The 22,005-nt window shown below is 31.2% G+C and overlaps 1 protein-coding gene across 2 annotated transcripts in view; it reads right to left on the bottom strand.

Annotated features, from left to right (window-relative positions):
- The window catches only part of LOC129908701 (serine/threonine-protein phosphatase PP2A), a 48,171-nt gene that overhangs the window by 8,173 nt on the left and 17,993 nt on the right, over positions 1-22,005 (bottom strand). The gene's annotated exons all lie outside the window — the stretch shown is intronic.

Raw genomic sequence — 22,005 nt, 5'->3', positions numbered from 1 at the left:
TGTTGGAATACATTTTTGTGTGTTTTAATTTTAAAACCCACTTCTCCTTTCCACAAAAAACCTGTACTTCAATCGGTTCATTTTTGCATAACTATTTTCAATCAGCAAGAACTACGTACAAAAAATATATAAATTTGATAGATTCAATCCCAACAACGTAAAAAAGCCTCCTCCCTCAATGTGGATTACAAACAAAATCTCAATCAATATTATATGTATGTAAAATGTACATTGTATAACAAGAGAGATAAGGAGGTATATAGTTGTTCAAGTGGAATAGGCGGCAACACTTAGACCGTCTGAACACGAAGCGCCTCGTTTAGTTCACGTGTTAGTTTGGAATGTTGTTTCAAATACATTAAAAGTTTAAAGGATTTGCAGAAATGCGATATAATCAGTTTAGAATAGAAGTTCCGGAAAAAATCAATTTAGAAAATCCTTAAAGAGATTGTGTATAATATTGAAGATTAAAAAAAATCAATTAGATTTTTTTTAAGCACTGGTTGGTGTCAACTTAGTCGCCGCTATAGAAAGTCGAACACGCAAAGCTGGCGAAAACTGTTACATGGTTAACCTACTCAAACGCTTGTTGGCATCATTTTTGTGGTCACACCAACATACAGTTAGCCTTTACTTATTTTGCGGCTAGAAATAAGATGTATGCTTTATTTAAAATTGTAATTTGAATTCGCTGTTGGTTCTTTTAAATGTTTGTCATTGAAACAGGAAACAACTTTTGAAGCAACAAATCCTGCAATTCTCCTATGCATCATTGTCTTCTTCAACACAAAATATTTTTTGTTTACAATTGCCGCACAAGTAAAGTCGCCTTAAAGAGCCATTTAGCGCCATTTTGGTACCATTATTGATTTTTGAGTGCCCATTCAGGCACTGGTCAGAAAGGGTGGATCCTTGAGAGTGATTTGCATAGATCGGTAATTATGGAGTTGTTGGTTCGGTAGTAAAATTTTATTGGACATATTGATAACCTTCGTTACTGTTTTCCACAATTCACGATTCCCGATTCCTTGAAGCCAGTGCTACCTTTTTTATATCCTACGCGCACTAAGGGATTTGACATCATTTAATCATAATGAACACAGCGCGAGCCTCAGGAAAATAGGGAGAAATTTATAGACGAACAACCACGTCGTGTGGTGCGTGCGGCTAAAGAAATAATCTCTGTACTTGACGGTTCATCCGAATTTGGGCTCAAGGAAAAATTAATAAGCATTCGTAGAAGCGCAATAAGTTTCACAGCAGATCATTTATAAAAATGAGAAAGAGAAAACGGAGCCATGGAGCACACCAGCGTTTCAGTGTGGATGACCTTGGAAGGAAAGAATATAAGTGCAATCGGTCAACAACATACTTTCTTTCGGCTGTTTTCTGACCAGAATAACGATGCCACAAAGTATTACGAACTTGCTTAGAGGGATTTCATGGACTAGTAAGAATGTTTAATCTGGGGTGGAATCAGCTAAGGTCACATTTGACCATCACCTATTCTTTACTCTGAGTAAAGTGATCACCAAAACCCTACAAGTGCAGCAATTTAGATGAGTATTCGACTCACATGCTGGACACCGAGGTTCGATCCCTACCAAAAAGGTGATCGTGACTTTGATAATCACCTTACGTGGAGCAAAAGTATTAATTGTGATGATCAAAAATCAACAATCACCTTAGCCGATTTCACCCCTGAACTAGGAGTTAAGATAATATTTCTTCGTGAAGTGTTGTTCAAGAAGGCCCTTAAACGGTTTTTCCTTGCTGGGCTTTTGGTTTTGAACCCATTGAGCTTAATTTAAAAAAAAAAAATTAGTAAGTCTTCGTTTCTTTTGTTTGAGAGGGCACAAAGGTTTGACATTAGAACTGGGCAAGGGTTGGATAACATTATGGAAAGGGCTCTAGAGTATGTTGCCAGGCGCTCATACTCAAGTGAACAACTGCAAATTAAAAAGAAGTGTAGTAGAGATGGAAATTCCGAAAGTTGGCGGATATTTCAGGCTAAGCTGAGATTTATGTATTTTAGGAGAGGATTGAAAATTGATATTCACTAGAAAGCTGCTTTGAAAGGTCATGAGTAAGTGCATCTCCGCTTAGCCTTTCGGACTCGGCAAATAATTGATGGAAAAATGTATCTAACTGAACTCAAAAGCTGAAATAGAAAAGAACAGAAAATCATGTTCAAAATTGTTTCAGAGAGTGCATTGAACAAAATAATAGTACTGTTCTGGAACAGAAAAACCTCATAAAGCATCAAAAAGCTATACTTTTCTATTCGGAACAGAACAAAGTTATTGAACAAAACTATGACCCTTTCCAATACTCAAAGACATCTCATTTTCTGACAACTGATCAATTAGAGAGCTTAAGTTAAGATTTTTTCGACAAATATAAGCAAAAGTTGGATGACCAACGCCAATAAATTTATTTTGTGGACCTAAACATTTCCATTCATCGAGTACTATCATTTAAAATTACTTAAACTTATGATTATTGTTTTCCATTTCTTAAATACAAAAATACTTAAATTTATTATTGCAAACCCTACTTTTTTTATTGCACTCGATTTATCGTTAAAGTGGGTTTTCAATTAACACAATTTAATCAACTCGATATCTTTTATAATCGGTTATATGCATGTATTTTACTCATATTGCCCCCACTAAGTCGTCGTCGTTTACGTTTGCTTTATGAATATTGTTTCTCCAATAAATTGCTGACAGATCCGATAAAATGCAAACAATTGAATAATTATTTTTTTTTGCCATCACACTTTATACGTCTTTTTTTTTATTTTTTTGTTTAATAATGATTGTGTGTGTTGGTTGATTCTGGGTCTGGTTCTAGCCAGTACAGCAGCAGCAAAAGCAAGTGGCAAATTTCCTAATTATTATTTAAACTGCACAATGTGCTAAGGAGGTCACACGGTACATTTTATATTGAGAACTTGAATTTGCGTTGCTCTTGTTTTGTATTTGAAGAGTGTACGATGTACGTACAAATGAAATTAAAAAAAAAAACCAAAAATAATTAATCTTTTTTTTTGTATTTGCATTTGTAGTTTTCAAATTCAATGTTGGATTTTTATTATGCATTGGAGCACAAATTACAACAAAAAAAAGAAACAAATAATAAACTTCCGGTTTTTAGTTTAGTTTTTTTTTTCACAGTTTTGTAGTGTTTAAAATGATGTTTGTTTTGTTAGAAAAAACTTATTTTTATTGCATGTTTGTCTATGTTTTTTTTTGTTGTGTTTAATTTTTCATTGAAAGTCGGAAGTCGAAAGAAAATATAAACACTTTGCAGATTGTACTTTTTTTTTGTGAATGCTGTTTGTATGCCCTGAGAGGAGGTGAGAAACATCGTGGTTAAAGGCGACGCGATGTACAATAATTTTTTGTAATGTTTATTTATTGTATACAAAAACTTGTAACGAATCTAAGTTTAAGTATAGGGGAAATCGTACGAACTTTCGTTTTATTTTTATTTTACAAAGAAAAAAAAAATATATTTATAAGATGGGAACCTTTATTAGTAAAATTAAAAATAAAATTATTAAGTTAAATTAATTAAAAAAATAAAATTAAGGAATTTGCTTTACAAAAAGGCTTGGTTGAAAAAGTTTATATATTTTTAAGTGGTTTCAAACTTTTGACGAAAGTACATACAGCTATGGACAAAGAAATAGCACACTTTTGATTTTTCTTACAAAAATTGGATTTATTTGGGACCTTTTAACTTATATATTATAATTTTTATATCAGGGCATGGATTAGCTTATAGGGATTCATAAAATTAATAATTATAAATTATTTTATTTCAATTCAATTTTTAAAAATTATAATTTGTAGAGAATACCCTTTTTTCTTGTGGACAAAGAAATAGCACACATTCCGAAAATCATAAAAATAATCATTTTTTAGCAAAAATTCTTACAATTTCCAATAAATTCAATACTACTAAGTTGGTAACTTGTTAGTAGACCACAGTTTTTCAAAGTTCCTTCGCACCTCTTTGGTAAACTTTCAACTAACGTCTGGTATCCACTTTGTGGAGTACGGTACCACGCTTCTTTGATTCTGGCCCAAAGATCGGTTGAATTTTTGAATTTTCTTTACCCACGCTTAACCTTGACATCAATTTATAAATTTTCTATGGGGTTAAGATTGTGAATTTGAGATGGCTAAGTGCAAACATCGATTTTTTTCGTCCGAAAACCTATCTTGTACTATTTCTGATGCATGTTTGGGTCATTGTCATGTATGAATATCTAATTAACTGTCGAGAAATATGGTTCCTCGGTATTCTAATGTAATATTAAGACAAAAGAATTTATCAATTCTGCCATCCACCTAACCAATGGGTCCTTACCATGCCAGGAAAATGCGCCCCAGACCATCAAATCCTATCCTCTTAGTTTCATCGTCTTGAAGTAATACTTTGGCTTGTCCTTTTAACATTTTAGGCGATGGACAAATGTTTTGTCATCGGTTCCAATGCGGTTAACCTTTATTTCATCACTCCAAAAGACTCTCATTCAAAACTGCATGTTTTTATTCAGATGTTTTTTAGCTTATGTTAGGTGATCTTTGATGTGTCTTTTTATATCATTGGATTTTTCTTGCTTACCTGTCTGTACAACTCAGCATCATTAAGTATCCTTCTTAAAAGTCTGCTTGACACTTTTTTCGCCGAATTCTATATTTACTTCGGGCAAAATCGTGCGAGATGACTTAAAGCCCATATTTGCGTTTCTTTGTGATCGCTCTATCCACTCGTATGGAAGTTTTGCGGGGAAGAAGTTAACGCAATTTAATTTCAGAGTTTAAATTTCTATTTGCTCTTTCTAAATAAATGGCTTTATCCATCATTTATTCGAAAAATTTAGATTTTAAGCTAATTGAGAAGGATTTTTCCCTTGACTTGACTATGAAGGTCAAAAGTAATTCTCCCTTTTTTTCGCAGTTTAATAATTTTTTCTGCCTATTTTTTTTTCAAAAATACTTGTTAATTAAATAGTAGCAATAAAATGAATGCATTTTCGTCTACAACTTTTGAACGCGGAATAAAAACTTAACGCTTAAACAAATGTGTGCTATTTCTGTGTCCACTAGCGAAAGAGACAGAAAAAGCATTATATTGCTAGTGCTAATAAATATAGAAAATAACGGTATTTTTAAGATATTTTTGTCTCCATCACTTTATTTCGACAATATACCAAAAGAAAAAAATTTATAAAAAGCATTCCTAATATCTAAAATTCGATTCGCATGATTTTTCTCAATAGTGTGCTATTTCTCTGTCCATGGCTGTATATGATAGTTCTCAAACACTGTTGGTTTCGTCAATTTAAGTTTCATTCATAAAAATGAAGATAGCTTCTTCCAAAACCTAATTTAAAAATAAAAAAAGGAAATACTTATAAAGCTTTTAGCAATGTAAACTATTGTTTACTCTCAAACTGTTTGAGAAGCTTTCAAGAATAAGATGTGCTTTTCGCTCACGGATAAGAAAATTCGCTTTGTCTTATGAGTAAACAATTATTATTATGCACTTACGAGAAAAAGCATGGAATTAGTCCTTTTAAAAAGACGAATTGCCAAGGTTACAGTATTTCTGCTGAAATATTTCGTACATATTTAATTTGAACCTGTAACTTTAAACTGGGACAAAATATAAGAAAACATTGCATTGTTTTCGTTCTATTTCCAAAAGTTGATTCAAGCAGGATGGATAAAAAAAAAACTAAATAAGTGTTCAATATCGGTATGTTTTAAATTGGATTGCTGTTAATATCGAATTTTGGCATATTTCTGTTTATTTGGTACAATCTTAAAAAAAAAAAAACTTGAATTCCTCGCCATTAGAAGCAGCTTAAGTTGTCATACTATTGCAATAAGGAATGAGCCAATGTAGACTGCCATCTTAGCTCTATTTTTGCAAATTTTGTATCACTGGAGTGTGCACCAAGGCAAAGAACTGGACAACCGCGTTGTACCATTGAGGGAGATGATAGATTCGTCGTAATGACTTTACTTTAAACAGTTGTTGCTATTTAACAGTTGAGTGAATAAACAGAAGGCCATATTTCAATTTTACATGTTTTCCATGTTTTCCATTTTTATAATGAAAACGGCTTTTTAAGGCAAAACTACACTCATGTTGCCTTCAATGGAAACTGCTAAAACGCCTTATTTCTTATATAAAATGACCATTCAAAAACTGAATTGCATAGAAACTTATTTGACTTTGTCACAGTTTTTCTGTGACAAAGTGTGTGAATTATTTGTTGAAATACGGCCTTTTGTTTATTCATTCCTCAGTTGTTTATGTCCATCAAACAGGTATCTGAATGTTAAGATTGTTCGAAATGTTAGAAGACACCTTAACGATTCGTCTTTTCTCTGAACGTCTTGCCACGAGACCAAATTCGACTACAATGCACCTTCAAGCTCGTCTTCAATTTGCTCAATCACATACGGTTTAGAGGTTGAGCAAGAGAGGCGGGTTATGTTCATGGATAAATCTGCTTTTAAACGTTCGTAGATGCAGAGTATGCAGACGACCTGTCGAGCAGTTTGGCCATTGCTGTTTTGCAGTGACCGTAGCTTTCGGGGAGGATCTGTTTTAATAGAGGAAGACATTTCAATTAAATTAAAAGTGAGTTGGTTTCGTGTCTGGTGGTGCTCGTCAAGTAGAATTAACTTCGGATCGGTACATTTCCAATATTCTGGTGGATCCCGAAGTTCCTTATGCTCTGTTTATTGGACAAGAACTTGTTATAATGCACAATAAAGCTCGATGCCATACTCGGAACATTTCAAGCCACGTTGTACTTCAAGCTGGCAGATGTGAGGGAAATATCCAAAAACATATCCCTAAGCTTGTTATTGTTCGAATCGTAGCATAACTTCTTCATCTACATATCGTCGGCGTAAAGCAAAATTGTTCTAAGGCCTTAAGAAATCCTATGTACTTCGAACAATTTTGCTTTACGCCGACGATATGTATATTAGTACTTTAAATTATCCACAAAGCAAAAATTAACTTATTTATGTCTGAAAATAGTAAAAATGACTAATCAAATATTATCACGCATGCAAATAAATATTCAATCTCTTGATTGACCAAAAAAGTACCTACTAACTGTAAAAGTGAATGCAAATAACTCATAATCAGACGTTTTAGTTTTGTACAGTATTTATATTCTCCAGCTTAAAGTATATAAAACTTTTCTCTTCTCTCAAAAATGTGTTTTGTTAATGTAAGTACAAAAAGTCAACGTGTTGTAAAATGTGTCCCGCGTGTGATGCACTGCACACTTGCACTAAAGTCAAATAAAAGTGAGAAAAACTAAAACTTGCCATAACCTCATTCCCACATGGAGAACGTGATTTTGTTTTCAACTTTAGGGCTTCATTAAAAATCATTTCTCACTACATACAACTACTTTGCATGATTTTTCTCTGCTCGCTCTTGCTCTGTGTATAGTAAGTTTAATGGAAAATAAAATAGAAAATATTTCATTTTGTGTAAACAAAGGAAATACAACTTTTTCATATGCAATGTGCATTGTATACTAACAGAGGAGATGTATATTTCAAAAGTTAGACGTAGAAAATTTTGGTCAAACTTTAAAAACTGAAAACAAAAATTTCACCCCACTAACTTTGGTATGTTTTGAAAGGCTCAAGGGAATACACGAGTGATATAAAGTTCTTAAAGGAAAGTCTCTCTCTCTCCAACAATTGAACTGAAAATTCAAGAATTTGTATGAAATTTTAATTTCAATAAAATTGAAGATAGAAAAAAAAAACAAAATTCACTGCAGCTCTCTTATCCTTCTGAAACAGCCCAAAAAGCATTGAAATCGCTTGAAAAAAAAACTTACATAGCCTGGCATAGATTTTCTCACAGAGTAAAAGTTTGTTTTTGCAAAATTCAACATTTCCTACACACTCAATGATTCTTTTGTGTAAGCCATTGTAGGCTTAATGCAGTTTATTTATAGAATCATTCAGCTTCAGCTTTAGCCTATCCATCCATGCACCATGAGCATACTTAGGTCGTTTGTGTAGACTGTAGAGTGTATAGTTGCAAGGTATGCAGGCAGGTACCTACTCTACTCTATATATATTTTTAAAATGACAATAAAAACCATTTTGCTCCTATAAATTTCACTAAAAAGGGAGAGAACAAGATGCATCGACATCCACAACGTATCGCGTGGACGTGGTATAATCTGGCTCGCAAAAACTATTTTAATTTGGATGCACGTTTTTTGTTTCTTCTTATTTTTTATTGCAATTTGTGCAATGATTCGAAACCAGAGCACTTCCTTGTTCTGGGTGTATGTGTTTTTGAGCCTATATCATACTTTGGCTGCCGCCGCCGCCGGCAGACGGCCTCGTTACTTGAAATTTAATTTTGCAAATTTATATTGAATTCTTTATAAAAAGGCTTGAATCTTTTATTTATATTTATTTTATTTTTGTATGTAAAATAAAAAAAAGATCTCTTAATTTTTTTCTGATGATTGCGAATGAATAGAAACAAACAAAGAAAAAATAATAGAAAGTCATTTGTGATATTACGACAGGTAGACACGCAAACTCTGCTGCAACAAACCACCAGAAAAAAAAACTCTGGTGAATTGGATTGAAGTGTATTCAGAGCTTCACAAATCCAAAATGTAACCTGAGACCCAAGATGTGCTCAGTGCCGCATGAAATGGAAGAGCCTACCTATACCCATTTGCAATTTGTTTATGTTGCTGTTCACATTATTATAGAAAAAAAAGCAAAAAAAAACAGTTAATGATAACGAAAGTTTATTGCAAATTTTCCAACTATCTGAACTAATATATCTCTGTAACTCTCTTGGATTGGTATTCAAATGAAACTTTCAGAATGTTTTTGTTAACGGGTCGGGCAATGAGTCATTCACCTGGGATGGAAATGACTACACCACAGACCACATTAAATGTTTTTTGTTTGTTTGAAACAAACAAAAAAAATGGAAAATAAATATTATACACGCTTAAATAAATATTAAATATTTTATGTTTCGTCGCATGTGAAATAATTATTTAATGGTTTGGGAAGAATCACAATTACCATTACAAAAAAACTAAAAGTAAAAAAAAGGCGATCATGTTCATGGCATTAATTGCGTTCTTAATCGCTCATTCATTACTCATAGTACAAAATTCTTGAAACTTAAAGTATCACGCACTATACATTTTTCATGTTCACCTAGAATTTGGAAAGGACAATGGCGCAAATTCATTGTCATTTTTAGACCCCAGTTTATCTTAGACTGTTATTTGAATAGGATAAACTTCAGTCTTTCTTAGAAGTGGCTTAGACAGTGTCTATGAATATGGCCTAAAGTATTTGATTGTATGACTCCTGGGAAGTCCATACCATGCCAAAAATACTTCCCCCTACACACCATGCCAAAAGTTACATTCCCAAACAAGAACGCTATCATTTTATAAGTCGCGTTTCTTTAGGATTGGCAAACTACTGATGAGTAGCTTACATTTGTGTTGTTTAATAAAATACAAAACATGCTGATTGCATCCAGTGGTTATTATATTTACTTGATTTATTTTAATTGAAATTTCATTAAAAAAAATTAAAAATAGTAAAAACATTTATTGGTACTTCAGATATCTTCTACAAAAACAGCGTACACACATGCACTTAAACATAAAATTGTAGTAGAATATCGATGTTTCCTATTAGATTCCATCGATAATTTGATTCACGTGCTTGGTTTCTATAAATTCTTCTAAATTGATATATACATATTTACAGTATTTTATCTTTAATTTTCTGAATCAAAGAAAACATCTTGGTTTTTATTTTATTTTCACCCACTGCCCACCTCTTAATTGATTTTCGAACAATCATTTCCCTGTGAAAGATATAAAAATAAAATCAATTCCCCGACGACACGTTGTATTGTCTTGGGAACTAGGCTTAAGTTCATTCAATAAAAAGATCTTTTTTTTTTGTTTAAATAATTACGCATTGAGACAAAAGTTGAGTGAATCATTATTGATAATCAATTTTCCACATTAAAATGTCTCATTAAGCATGACCAATTGTAGTTTAGCGCCATTATTATGTCACGTCTTGATGTCGATTTAAATTGAAACAATTTTTTTAAATTCGCTGTGCCTTCATTCACCTTCTCAATTTGAATTTAAATTGAGTTAAAACGAATGAAGAAAAAAAAATATTTGTTGCATTTTTTTTATTTGCTTAAATTTTAATTAAAATTTAATGAAAAACAAATAGTTTGATAGTAGGAAGTTAAAAAAATTAATGAAAAACACTTGTAAAAACATGTGTAAAATTGTGTTATACTTACAAACCAAACTACCCACATGACATTGCAAAACAAAATTGCATCATTTTGAAATTAAGAGAAAATACAAAACTGCCCACATTTTGTTATTATTTCACTACAATGGAAATTTTTCGCTTTGACATCACCCTCTTATACTGAATACACTTATTCATCTTTTGTTATTTGATTGTATATTCTTTTTTTTTTTTTGTTGCTCTTCTTTCAAAAATGTTTTTTTATTATTTTAAACCATGCAGGGAAAAAAGAAAGTAAACAAAATCCAATTGAGTCAAATGTTTTTAAATAATTTATTTTTGTTTAAATTTTGATTTGTATAAAAAATACAGTAGACGTCCAGTATAGCGAATATCCAAATATAACTTCGTAGGATTTAATTTTACGAAAGAAAATTTGTTTTTGGAAAAGCTTTAACCCTTTGCTTCCTAGTGGTTTCAGCATGAAACCACCTATTAATTACTTTGTTAGTTTTTTTTACTAAAAAATGGACTTCTCCTTTTGTACTCTCAGCTCAAAACATTCCTTATACAATGTTATTACTAGTACAATCATTATTTTTTCATTTTAGTGTGTAATTAGAAAATATCAAAACTTTTTTCAAAATATTCGTATTTTTTTTTTCCGGGAGCAAAGGGTTAAGAGCAAAAATCTTCTTAGACCAAAACTAAGTAGCAAACATTGGTACAATGATAGAATTTGGAATGAACGTTTCGTATAACGAATATCCAAATACCTATAACTTCGTAGGATTTAATTTTACGAAAGAAAATTTGTTTTTGGAAAAGCTTTAAGAGCAAAAATCTTCTTAGACCAAAACAAAGTAGCAAACATTGGTACAATGAAAGAATTTGGAATGAACGTTTCACTTGTAACTACAAATTAAGAATCAAGATTTTAAGGTAAATTTTATTACTGTATGAAACGCAGTTTTATTATTTTTTTGTTTCGGAAACTCATATTAACCCTATCGAGGTATCGGTTGAAAAGAATTTTTTCCAGTTTATCTCAAATTGGAAAAACATTCGTCGTGGTATCCGTTTCAGTTCAAATTTTGAAGAAATGTTTCAAAATCTCTAGAATGTTACGTTAAGATTTCGCGGACGTCATACCGACTTCGCTCTGTCAAGGCGCCGTCATTTTCAAAGTTCTAATCTATGAGTACCGCGAGCGTCATCATAATAGTCAAAGCGTTGACAGCATTTCTTTGTGAACAATCAAACGGCATGACACCCTTGGAAAAGATTTTGACGACATTTTTACGCGTTAACCGATTTCATTGACCGTGTTTAATGACTTGAAATAATGAAGCCTTCCCTTTATATACAGTTAAAATTTCTCCTGAAGCTTTCCGACAAAGAAAACTTGATAGTCAAGTTTTGTATGTCGAATGTAATTTTAGTTCGTCAGTTCCCCTTTGGAACTTGTAATATGACCAATTATTTCTATTAGAACTTTCTTCTACTTTTTACTTTAAATCCACTAAAAATAACAATTTCTCAAATAAATTTGCATTTTTCGTAAATTTTCCAATAACTAATTTTTTTTTGTTAACAAAAGGTGTTTGAAATGTTTTTCATTACCAATTATTTAACATACTGATTAACATTACATTTAAAACTTTTGCTATTTCTGCTACCTTATAAAAGATAAAGCAAAACCCTTTACAGGCCTTGCTGGTTGGCAGCCCGGATTCATTCAGCCGTTGAGAATTTATCTGCGGCTGACAAATTTAAGTGTGTTCATCTTTTGCTTGCAAGCATTGACTACAAGCTAATCAAAGGCAAGCGTTGAAAGCTTGCAGCTCACAGGTCATATAGACAGCTGGCGAAAATTTAAAAATTTATATAATTTGTTTAGTAACATGACATTATTTGCTATTATTAGGAGAATTTTGTTTGCCTCGGAATTTTTTGGGCAATCGTGAATCTCCCTGGGAATTAATTTCCAGGGAACAAAAAATCGTATGAAATGACAGCTAAATTTTCCTGGAAATTTTGAGGCCGATACCAATAAATTCCGAGAGAAACTTTTCATGATCATTTTCGTTCCCATGTTTAAAACATGGAAAACATTTTCGGGGATATTTTTATTCAGGATTGCCCCCTTTACCTATATTTCTATATTAATGAATATGATAGGTTTTGAATTGATTTAATTTTTTCTTAATTTCTATCTATACTGTTTCTTTCAAAAAAAAAAGAAGACAATTATACTGAATACTCGCCGATGATTTTGGAGTCAATATTTTAGCTTAAAATAATTTAGAAATCATCTACATATTTGTTTTTTTTTTTAATTTTTAAAGGAACCAAGATAATACATTTGTCCAAAGTCCAAAAAGTTATCTTACTCATATCATCATATAGGATCCAAAAATCATATTTTTTAAGCATGTCTTACCTGAAAAAAAGAAGACAAAATTAAAATTAATAATGTAACTTTAAAATAATTAAGGTTTATATTTATACTATCTTATATTTTAATAAAACAAAGCCGAAATTAATACTAATCAAATCTATAAAATAAATTCTACTTTGTAATATGATCTTGAAACACGTGTTTCGAAAAAACCCTAGATTTCCCAAAATCGACACGATACTATCAAGTCAATGTACTTAATTAAATTAAACTATTTATTTATATTTAAATGAAAAAAATAACAGAAATACTACAAATAGTTTTTGATTTATTTTTGAACATGTTCGTACATAGTTCATTCAATTTATTTTGTAGATGGATTATTTAGTGATCTGATGTATTGCTCATTTGAAGAAAATAAATATGTGACACTGCACCACCATCATCATCATCTTCATCGTCGTTGTCGTTGCCGTCAACGAAGACTAATAGCTAAATGGATTGTGAAAGAAAAAAAAACAAAATCAAGAGAGCAAAGCGAATTGAAAATAATGAATGAATTCCTGTCTATATGCATTTTTAGCAGCAGCAGAAAGTGACTGTAACCGCGACTCGCGGTAATAAATAAATATTTTTGCTATGTGGACAAATTTGCCAAGAGAGACATTCTCAAGTGACATTATAATTGACAAAAACAAGTCAAACCATTAGGTACTATTTTACTATCAAGGCATCCTTCTTTAATACGCAAATTTTAAGCATTGCCATTATACATCAAGTACAAAATATACATATACAACAAGGTAACGAACCTAAATTGCAACATTGACCTGTGACAACAAAAAACCAATCGAAAAACGTGCATCTTAAAATTTTCCTTTTGAATGCAAATTCTTTTATTCTAATTTTAAATTGTGATATTGGCAAAAGTATTAAAATGTTGTCTGTGGTTATGTTCGATTTGAAGTCAAATAAAAATATGCTTCAAGTACAAACTATATAGACCTTCCCCTTTGTGTATGGTAACAATTTCGTTTTTTCTTTTTTCTATATTTAGCCTTAATTGCTATTTAAATCAAGACATTACAGCTTACAGGGTAGTAATGTCTCTTGTTTTAAAAATAAAACGATTTAGAATTTTTTGTTGTGAGCTATTTAAGGCCAAGAAAATAAAAAACGTCACTCACTTATATGGGAATGTCGTTTGGGGTTGGAATTGGATAAATATTTTTCAAATAACGTATTTACTTAATAAACAAATTTATGGCATAGTAAATTTTGATGAATACGTTCGTATCGAGGCAAAATAAGGAATAAATTATATAAATTATGGTCCTTCATTTAAAATGTTGTGTTTCTTCTTTGATTTCTATAGTAAGTGGTGTATTATTCGATTTGAAGATATTGAAAATATATTACAACAAATCTATTAACTTCAAGACTAAAGAAACAATTCTTTTTTAAAATTTACTAGAATATTTAATGCACTTCGCCTTCAAGATCTGTAGTAATACCCCTTAAGCCCTGAGGGTCGATTCTCGATCAGTAAAGCTGTCAATTGCTAATATTCGAATGCGTTTATCATACTTATTTCCAACAGCGAGATAGCTGGATGGAAAAGCACTCGCCTCGCAAACAGTTGTAGGATCTATCCGCAGTGGCTGCCAGTTTTTTTTTTAATTAAAATGTTTCCATATAAAAATAAGATGATTTTCCGCCTAAACGCCTAAATTAAATGGATTTCTTTTAAATTTGTGGAATTAAGTAGATTTATTTGCTTTATTGAGGATGGAAGTCATCTTGGTCAGTTGTTGATCTTCGGTGCATTCTGTGTCAATATCCGTGGTATCCGATTGAACCCAATTCCAATTCAATTGAATTTAATGGAATCAATTATTCAGTATATTATTACCAGTGGTATAGGAGCAAACAATTTTGCAAACACAAAAAGCTTAAAATGAAATTTATTCTCTGAGCTTAAGCCCCAAATCTGCATTTTTTGACATTTTCATAAAATGCGTCATTTAACTTGTTATCGGTGCCTCTATTCACTGCGTCGACCCCAATCCTGTATCTGTTGCCTAGCAGCCTAAACTATCAATGTCAGTTGCATGAGTTTCTTCTTTAAAGCCGTTTTTCAAAATTGTATCGAATTTATAAAATGATTATTTTGTCAAGTAACTCAAGTAACCAGCGGCAATAACAAACAGTCTAGTAAACAAAAATATATTTAAATTTAAATCTACAAAACTCAATTCATCAACATTAACATTGCCGGGATTTCCTCGGGGAAATCAAAGATTTTTTTAGATAAGAAATTTAATAACTACTTGATGTTATAGGGGAAAGGTCAAAGTAGTTGAATGCGGTGATAAGAACTATACAATAAATACTCAATACCAAAAAGGAACTCACCAATAAAAAATGATATATGTAATAATTAATTAAATATGTACATAGAGTGTCCCAGCCTATAAGGGCGAATTTTTTTTTTCGTTTTTGAATACGCATACCCTTTAATTTTTTTCTAATTGAACCTAATAACTAAAAGATAGAATATTATAGAAATCGGATAACGATAACACCAATACGATATTATTATGATACGGCGAAATCATCAAGTACTTACATGTATCAACGCAAGTCGGCACGGGTTGCTGTGGTCCTAGTTACATGAAATTTTATTTATACGTGTTTTAACACGATTCAAAAATAATTAGAGGGTATGCGTTAAAAAAAAAACAACTATAATTTTTTTGGGACACTCTATTAGAGTCATTTACATGTAAGTACTTGATGATTTCGCCGTATCATAATAATATCCTATTGGTGTTATCGTTATCCGATTTCTATAATATTCTATATTTTAGTTATTAGGGTCAATTAGAAAAAAATTAAAGGGTATGCGTATTCAAAAACGAAAAAAAAAAATTCGCCCTTATAGGCTGGGACACTCTAATGTACATACATCTATTTTGTATAAAAATCTATTTTCTCATAGATGAAGATGATGTTAACACTCATTTTTTTCAAAAGGAATGAGTTATTGATTCTCAAAATTGAAAAACAAAAATTTTAATAACATTTGTTACGGCAATTAGTTTGAGTTAAATGCTTAACTTATTTTTGGAATCAATGAATACAATAATTTTTACTGAGATACTCAAATAAAAATTAAGTGAATCATTCAACTTTTCATATAATTCGAAATGAAAACAAAATCAAAAGAGAGGAAACAAAATGTTTGTGTGTCAGCTCATTGTGATAGAAGATGAAAATTATTTTTCACATAATACATTCATGCGAACTTTTTTAGTTTCCACTTTGTGTGTTGCATTTTTTGTCCATTCATAGAATAAACTAACCGATTGTGTTGTTTAATATCGTCGCTTTAGATCTCGTATACCTCGAAACGATTTTGAGGCAGTGATGCCCTTATATTGTAGAAAAGAATCCGGATCGACGAGGTATTCGATCTATAACGACAATATATAATTTTATTAAAATATCTGCCATGGCGGAATGTGACTTTTCGCAAAGGTAGTGGTGAGAACAGTATTACACCGGTTTACAAAGGTTCAACAAAATATAATAATAAATCTATTCCATAGTTCGGGATATTGTTCAATATTTGGAGAAATTCGTACTGATGCAAGGAAGCTGCAACCCAAGGTTCAACTTAAGCTGCTGAGCCAACCGTATATTACGCTTGTAACGAATCCATTGCAAGCCAAGAAATGTGATGGAAAATGTTTACTCAGGACGGAAGAAGAGTCGGGAGACCTATAAACTCATGGTAGAGTACAGTCGAAAAAGAGTACATCTCCAGGAACCGTACATGATTGCCCGAAGGAGTTCCGCTATGAATAACTCACCAACGTTATAGGTCTGAGGACCTACATAAGTTAGTAAGTTCATTCATAGCAATAACAGACACGTTCATCTGATGGTATATGTACATATACATATCGGCGCTATTTCCGAGAATTTTCTTTTAGTTAGGCATTTGAGAAATGTAATTTTTCACTGTCATTTAGCAAGATTAATTCCAACGTGTTTAAAAACGAATGCCAAAATCTTTTGAAATATTTTTTTAAATATCAGCCAACGAAAACCGGCAACAAATACAAAGAATTTATTAAAAGGAATCATTTCTATAGCTGATCATTTATGAATTTTAAAGATCTTCTAAGAAAAAAACACTATTGGTAGGTTATAATTTTTATTTTTCAAATAAACAAAATAAACCTTTTTCTTTCGGATAATCATCACTGCAAAAATGCTTTTAGAGATGCAAAATTAATGCTCAATCCATGATACTGACAAGCTTTAAAATATAACTTCATCTAAATGAATCGAAAAACCCTTCGTATTCGCTATTTGATTTAAAAAAAACATCCCCACGCATTTGTCCAAATATTATCCTACATACTTTTACTTGGCACGTCATTGCACTGCGTTGTGCCAATTTTTGTTTCGTATGACCTCATAGAAACATAAATCAGTTAAATAGTCTTTAAGTCTATGCGTTGTATTATATAAATCAAAGAGACAACTTTTTTTTTAAAGAATTTGTCTTCTTCCTAAAAGAAATTAAACAATTTGACTGGGATCTTAGATACACAACAATTTTTATTTTTTTGGTCTTTTATAAAAATAGTCCCCACCCCACGTATCTAGTCAAATGCTAATGCTAACTATTAGAAGATGAAAAAAAAATTAAATAAATAAACAAAAGAGAAAACTTCTGGTGCTGCTGTTCTACAACAGGAAAAATCTATTTTTGAATTGTTTAACACAAACACACATTCGATTGGTTTATTATTTCTTTTTTTAATTTTTTTTACTTATTCGTTGTTTTTGTTGTTTCTATCTATTCACTTTGTTATACAATACAGTTATACACTATGTACTAAACCAACGTGCTTTGCGATTTTTGTTGTTGTTGTTGTTATTATTATTGTTAAACTACGCAAAGAAAAAGCACTTTGATCACAGTAAAAACAAAAAAATACAAAAAAAAAACTGTTGTGACTGTAGAGTGGAGTGTGGGTTTTTTATAAAATAATATAAAAGAAATGAAACTTTCACAAGGACGTTGTTTTATTTTCTTTCTTAATTAACTTTTGTATCTTGTTTTTTGTTTCATTACTATTGAACAGAATTGTTAACAATATTACCAATTTTTTTTTTGTACTTTTTTCTAAGTAAAAGATTGAAATGGTGAATGAGGTGATTAGTTTTTCATTGCTAATCACCTGAAGGACTGACTGACAGACGGACGGACAGACCAACATGTATCTTTCCTTCATTTGATAAAAGATCTTTTGTAAAAAAAAACTCTCTTCTTACCTCTCTTACCTTCTACAACTAAGTAAATAATGGCCCAAGTTTAAATTTTCAAATTGAAATACTGCCTTGGGCAAGAAAATGATTCATTGTCAATGATTCAATTAAATGTGCTTTGAGAAATTACGACCAAACCAACAGAGATATAGAGAAAAAGAGATAGAAGAGAGAGCAAGTAAATAATAATGTACGTGGGATGTTTTTTGTGAAATAATTCATTTTATATATGTATCTTCTTCTTATCGAAAAAAAGATATTTAGCGGTCACGTTATAAATCTTATCAGATGGAGTGTGTTACGAGTATTTTTACTTGTTTTTCTAAGATAACTCTACGATTTGGAAAGTGTTTTGTTTTTACGCTAGTACAGTCTTATTTTGTTTTATCTTTCATTGAACAAAAAAATATTTTTTGAAAAAAGAAGATTAAAGAAAACAAATTCAATTCGCTTCAAGTCAAATTGAGTACCTACTGGTGACGAAGTACGTACTATATATTTTTCAAAAAACAATAATTTCTAAGTGGAAATATCAATAAAATAATGACATAGCAAAGTTTATTTTACTGGAAAACGTGACTTTTTTTCTTGGAAACATATAGGTTATTATTTCTATTTTTTTCTCTATTTATAGTTACATGAATCAACTAAATAATTTTGCGAAAATTTAAGTTTATAATACATACGGAGGGTTAAGAGCTGAAGTGAACCAAGTCACAAAAAGTGAATTCGTAGATATAACGAGTTAAAGAAAATGCGCTGATCATTGAATCTTTGTTGATTTTTTCTTGAACAAATGACAATTTGAAACGAAAGACTTTTTAACAAAATTAATGATAGATCTTAATAGAGTCAAGTCTTGTGCAAGTTTTTATACTAGATTTGAATATTTTTACTTTTTTGACTTGGTCCGTTAAAGCTGAGACCTCCATTATGTTAACTCATTTGGGTATTCATTTGGTTCAACAGATGCTTTGACAGTTGACTGAGTCTTGTTACAATTGTTTCATCATTACCGTTTCATTTTTCATGTAGCAAATTTAATAGTTGATAAACTTTTGAATTATTTTTAAATTAGATGTGTTGGGTGTAATTACACATCAAAGTATAAATATTTATTCAAATGGAATTGAAAAACAGACAAAAATAGATTGAAAAGAATCAACTGTTTAGTGATGTATCAAAACATTAAGCAAAATATAACTCTTTACTGACTATATTAGCCCAGTCAAATAAGTAAATACAATTTTCTGCGGGACGAAGTTTTTTCTATGGAATGAATGACCTTAAACCACAAAACAAAAAATTGTTTGGATGATAGGAGGTCGTGAGCTGCATTTTTACTCATTTAAACCAAAAATATGTAGTATTGAAGGTCTTTGTAATGTTAGATTCAAATCTTATACATAAAAAAAAAATCGAAAATCGAAAAAAAATAAAAAAATATTTTTTGGACCACACTAGTGGTGATGAAGATCAGAAGTTATTTAAAAGGAAGTTGCTTTGCATTTTAGACAAACAATTTAACACCATTCGGATTAAAAAAAAACAAACAAATTTGTTGTTCCTTTGATTTGAGTTGATGTGTGCAAAATACAGAAACCAATTTTGAGATCAGCTTTAGAATTGCCAAGTAGGTGACTGGTTATAACAAAAATATCAAAACAATTTTGGGATACATTTTTTATTGCATTTTATTGCGACTAAACATATGCTTTTTAGTCCCCTAAAGTTAAAATCAGCTTTTATATTCAATTCACATAATATTTTAACGCATAAAAACAACTGACATACAAAAATCAATACAAAATGACATACACGGAACTTGCTGTCATATATAAATATCTCATTGAATATAAAAAAAAGCTTTAAAAAGGCTAGCTAAACAAATTTATCTTCTTCCATACTAAATAGGTTATGTAAAAAAAAAAAAAAGTGGATTTGGTAGTAACAAGTCAAAAATATATGTATTATTTTTCTATTTCGTTAAAAAAAAAATAAATCAAAAGGTTGAAATAAATGTTAAAAATAATTGTTCATATAATAGCTAAAGGGTTTTCTTCCTTTTATCTTATAAATAGTACCTGGGTGACCGAGCTTTGCTCGGTATCCTTAAATGATATAACTTTCAGTGAAAAAAGTCAAATGTAAACAATTTTTTGGAGTAGGTTTGAGTTTGCAATGACCAGTTTTTTCGCGGGTTACAAAACACCACATTCCCACTTTATAATCCAGTTTATTTAAGTTGGAATATACGATCAGCAATGAATAGAAGGGTAACAGGAATCTGCATTATCGAAAATGTTACAGCAATGAGATCCCTTTTTGTTCAAATTTTCATTTACAGGTCAGAAAGTTTTGGATGGTGAATATAAAGTTAATCTTTTTTCAAGTTTAGCCTTGTCGGCAAAGCTTAGTATGAAGAAATACTATTTTTATCCCTGTCTCTGTTTTGTTCTGTAGCAGTGGATGCTTTGCTTTATTTCTTTTTTTTTCTTTCTTATACAGGGTGTCCCAAAAGTAATGGATCAAACGAAATATGCTGATTGTGGAACTTAAGGGCTCTCAGAATTTGGAACCTTGTTCATAGTGATACCAAATCAACAAATTACTTCAAAGTTTGAATACATGATCAAAAAGTCATGAAGTAACAAAATGAAAAAGAATAATGCGTAAAACATGGAACCATCCCTCAAAATTTTATTGAAATCGTTCCAAATACTTCCAAAATGTTGTATTTGCCTAGAGGACCAAACCATCAAAATTTCATCGAAATCTTTAAACCTTGTTACCAAAAAAAATTCGATGTTAAAAAAGTGGGCGTGGCAGTGGGCGGATTTTTCCCAAAAAAAAATTCCAAAACTTTTTACTCGCTTAGATAAACAAACCCTGAAAATGTTATCGATCTCGTTAGAGCCGTTACCGAAAAAACTTATATGTTAAAAAAGTGGGCGTGGCAGTGCGCGGATTTTTCAAAAAAAAAACTTCCAAAACATTTTACTCGCTTAGAGAAACAAACCCTGAAAATTTCATCGAAATCGTTAGAGCCGTTCCCGAAAAAACTTATATGTTAAAAAAGTGGGCGTGGCAGTGGGCGGATTTTTCCAAAAATACTTCCAAAACTTTTTATTCGCTTAGATAAACAAACCCTGAAAATTTCATCGAAATCGTTAGAGCCGTTCCCGAAAAAACTTATATGTTAAAAAAGTGGGCGTGGCAGTGGGCGGATTTTTCCAAAAATACTTCCAAATTTTTTTACTCGCTTAGATGAACAAACCCTGAAAATTTCATCAAAATCGTTAGAGCCGTTGCCGAAAAAACTTATATGTTAAAAAAGTGCGCGTGGCAGTGGGCAGATTTTTCCCAAAAAAAACTTCCAAACATTTTTACTCGCTTAGATAAACAAACCCTGAAAATTTCATCGAAATCGTTAGAGCCGTTGCCGAAAAAACTTATATGTTAAAAAAGTGGGCGTGGCAGTGGGCGGATTTTGTCCAAAAATACTTCCAAAACTTATTATTCGCTTAGATAAACAAACCCTGAAAATGTCATCGAAATCGTTAGAGCCGTTCCCGAAAAAACTTATATGTTAAAAAAGTGGGCGTGGCAGTGGGCGGATTTTTCCAAAAATACTTCCAAAACTTTTTATTCGCTTAGATAAACAAACCCTGAAAATTTCATCGAAATCGTTAGAGCCGTTCCCGAAAAAACTTATATGTTAAAAAAGTGGGCGTGGCAGTGGGCGGATTTTTCCAAAAATACTTCCAAAATTTTTTACTCGCTTAGATGAACACACCCTGAAAATTTCATCGAAATCGTTAGAGCCGTTTCCGAGATCCCAATTTTATATATATTTATATATATATATATATATATATAAACAATTTTAGCTCGTTTAAAGTTATAAGATACATA

The sequence above is a fragment of the Episyrphus balteatus genome, chromosome 1 (genome assembly GCF_945859705.1).
Source record: "Episyrphus balteatus chromosome 1, idEpiBalt1.1, whole genome shotgun sequence".
Classification (NCBI taxonomy): domain Eukaryota; kingdom Metazoa; phylum Arthropoda; class Insecta; order Diptera; family Syrphidae; genus Episyrphus; species Episyrphus balteatus.
This window is presented reverse-complemented; position numbering and strand designations above follow the sequence as displayed.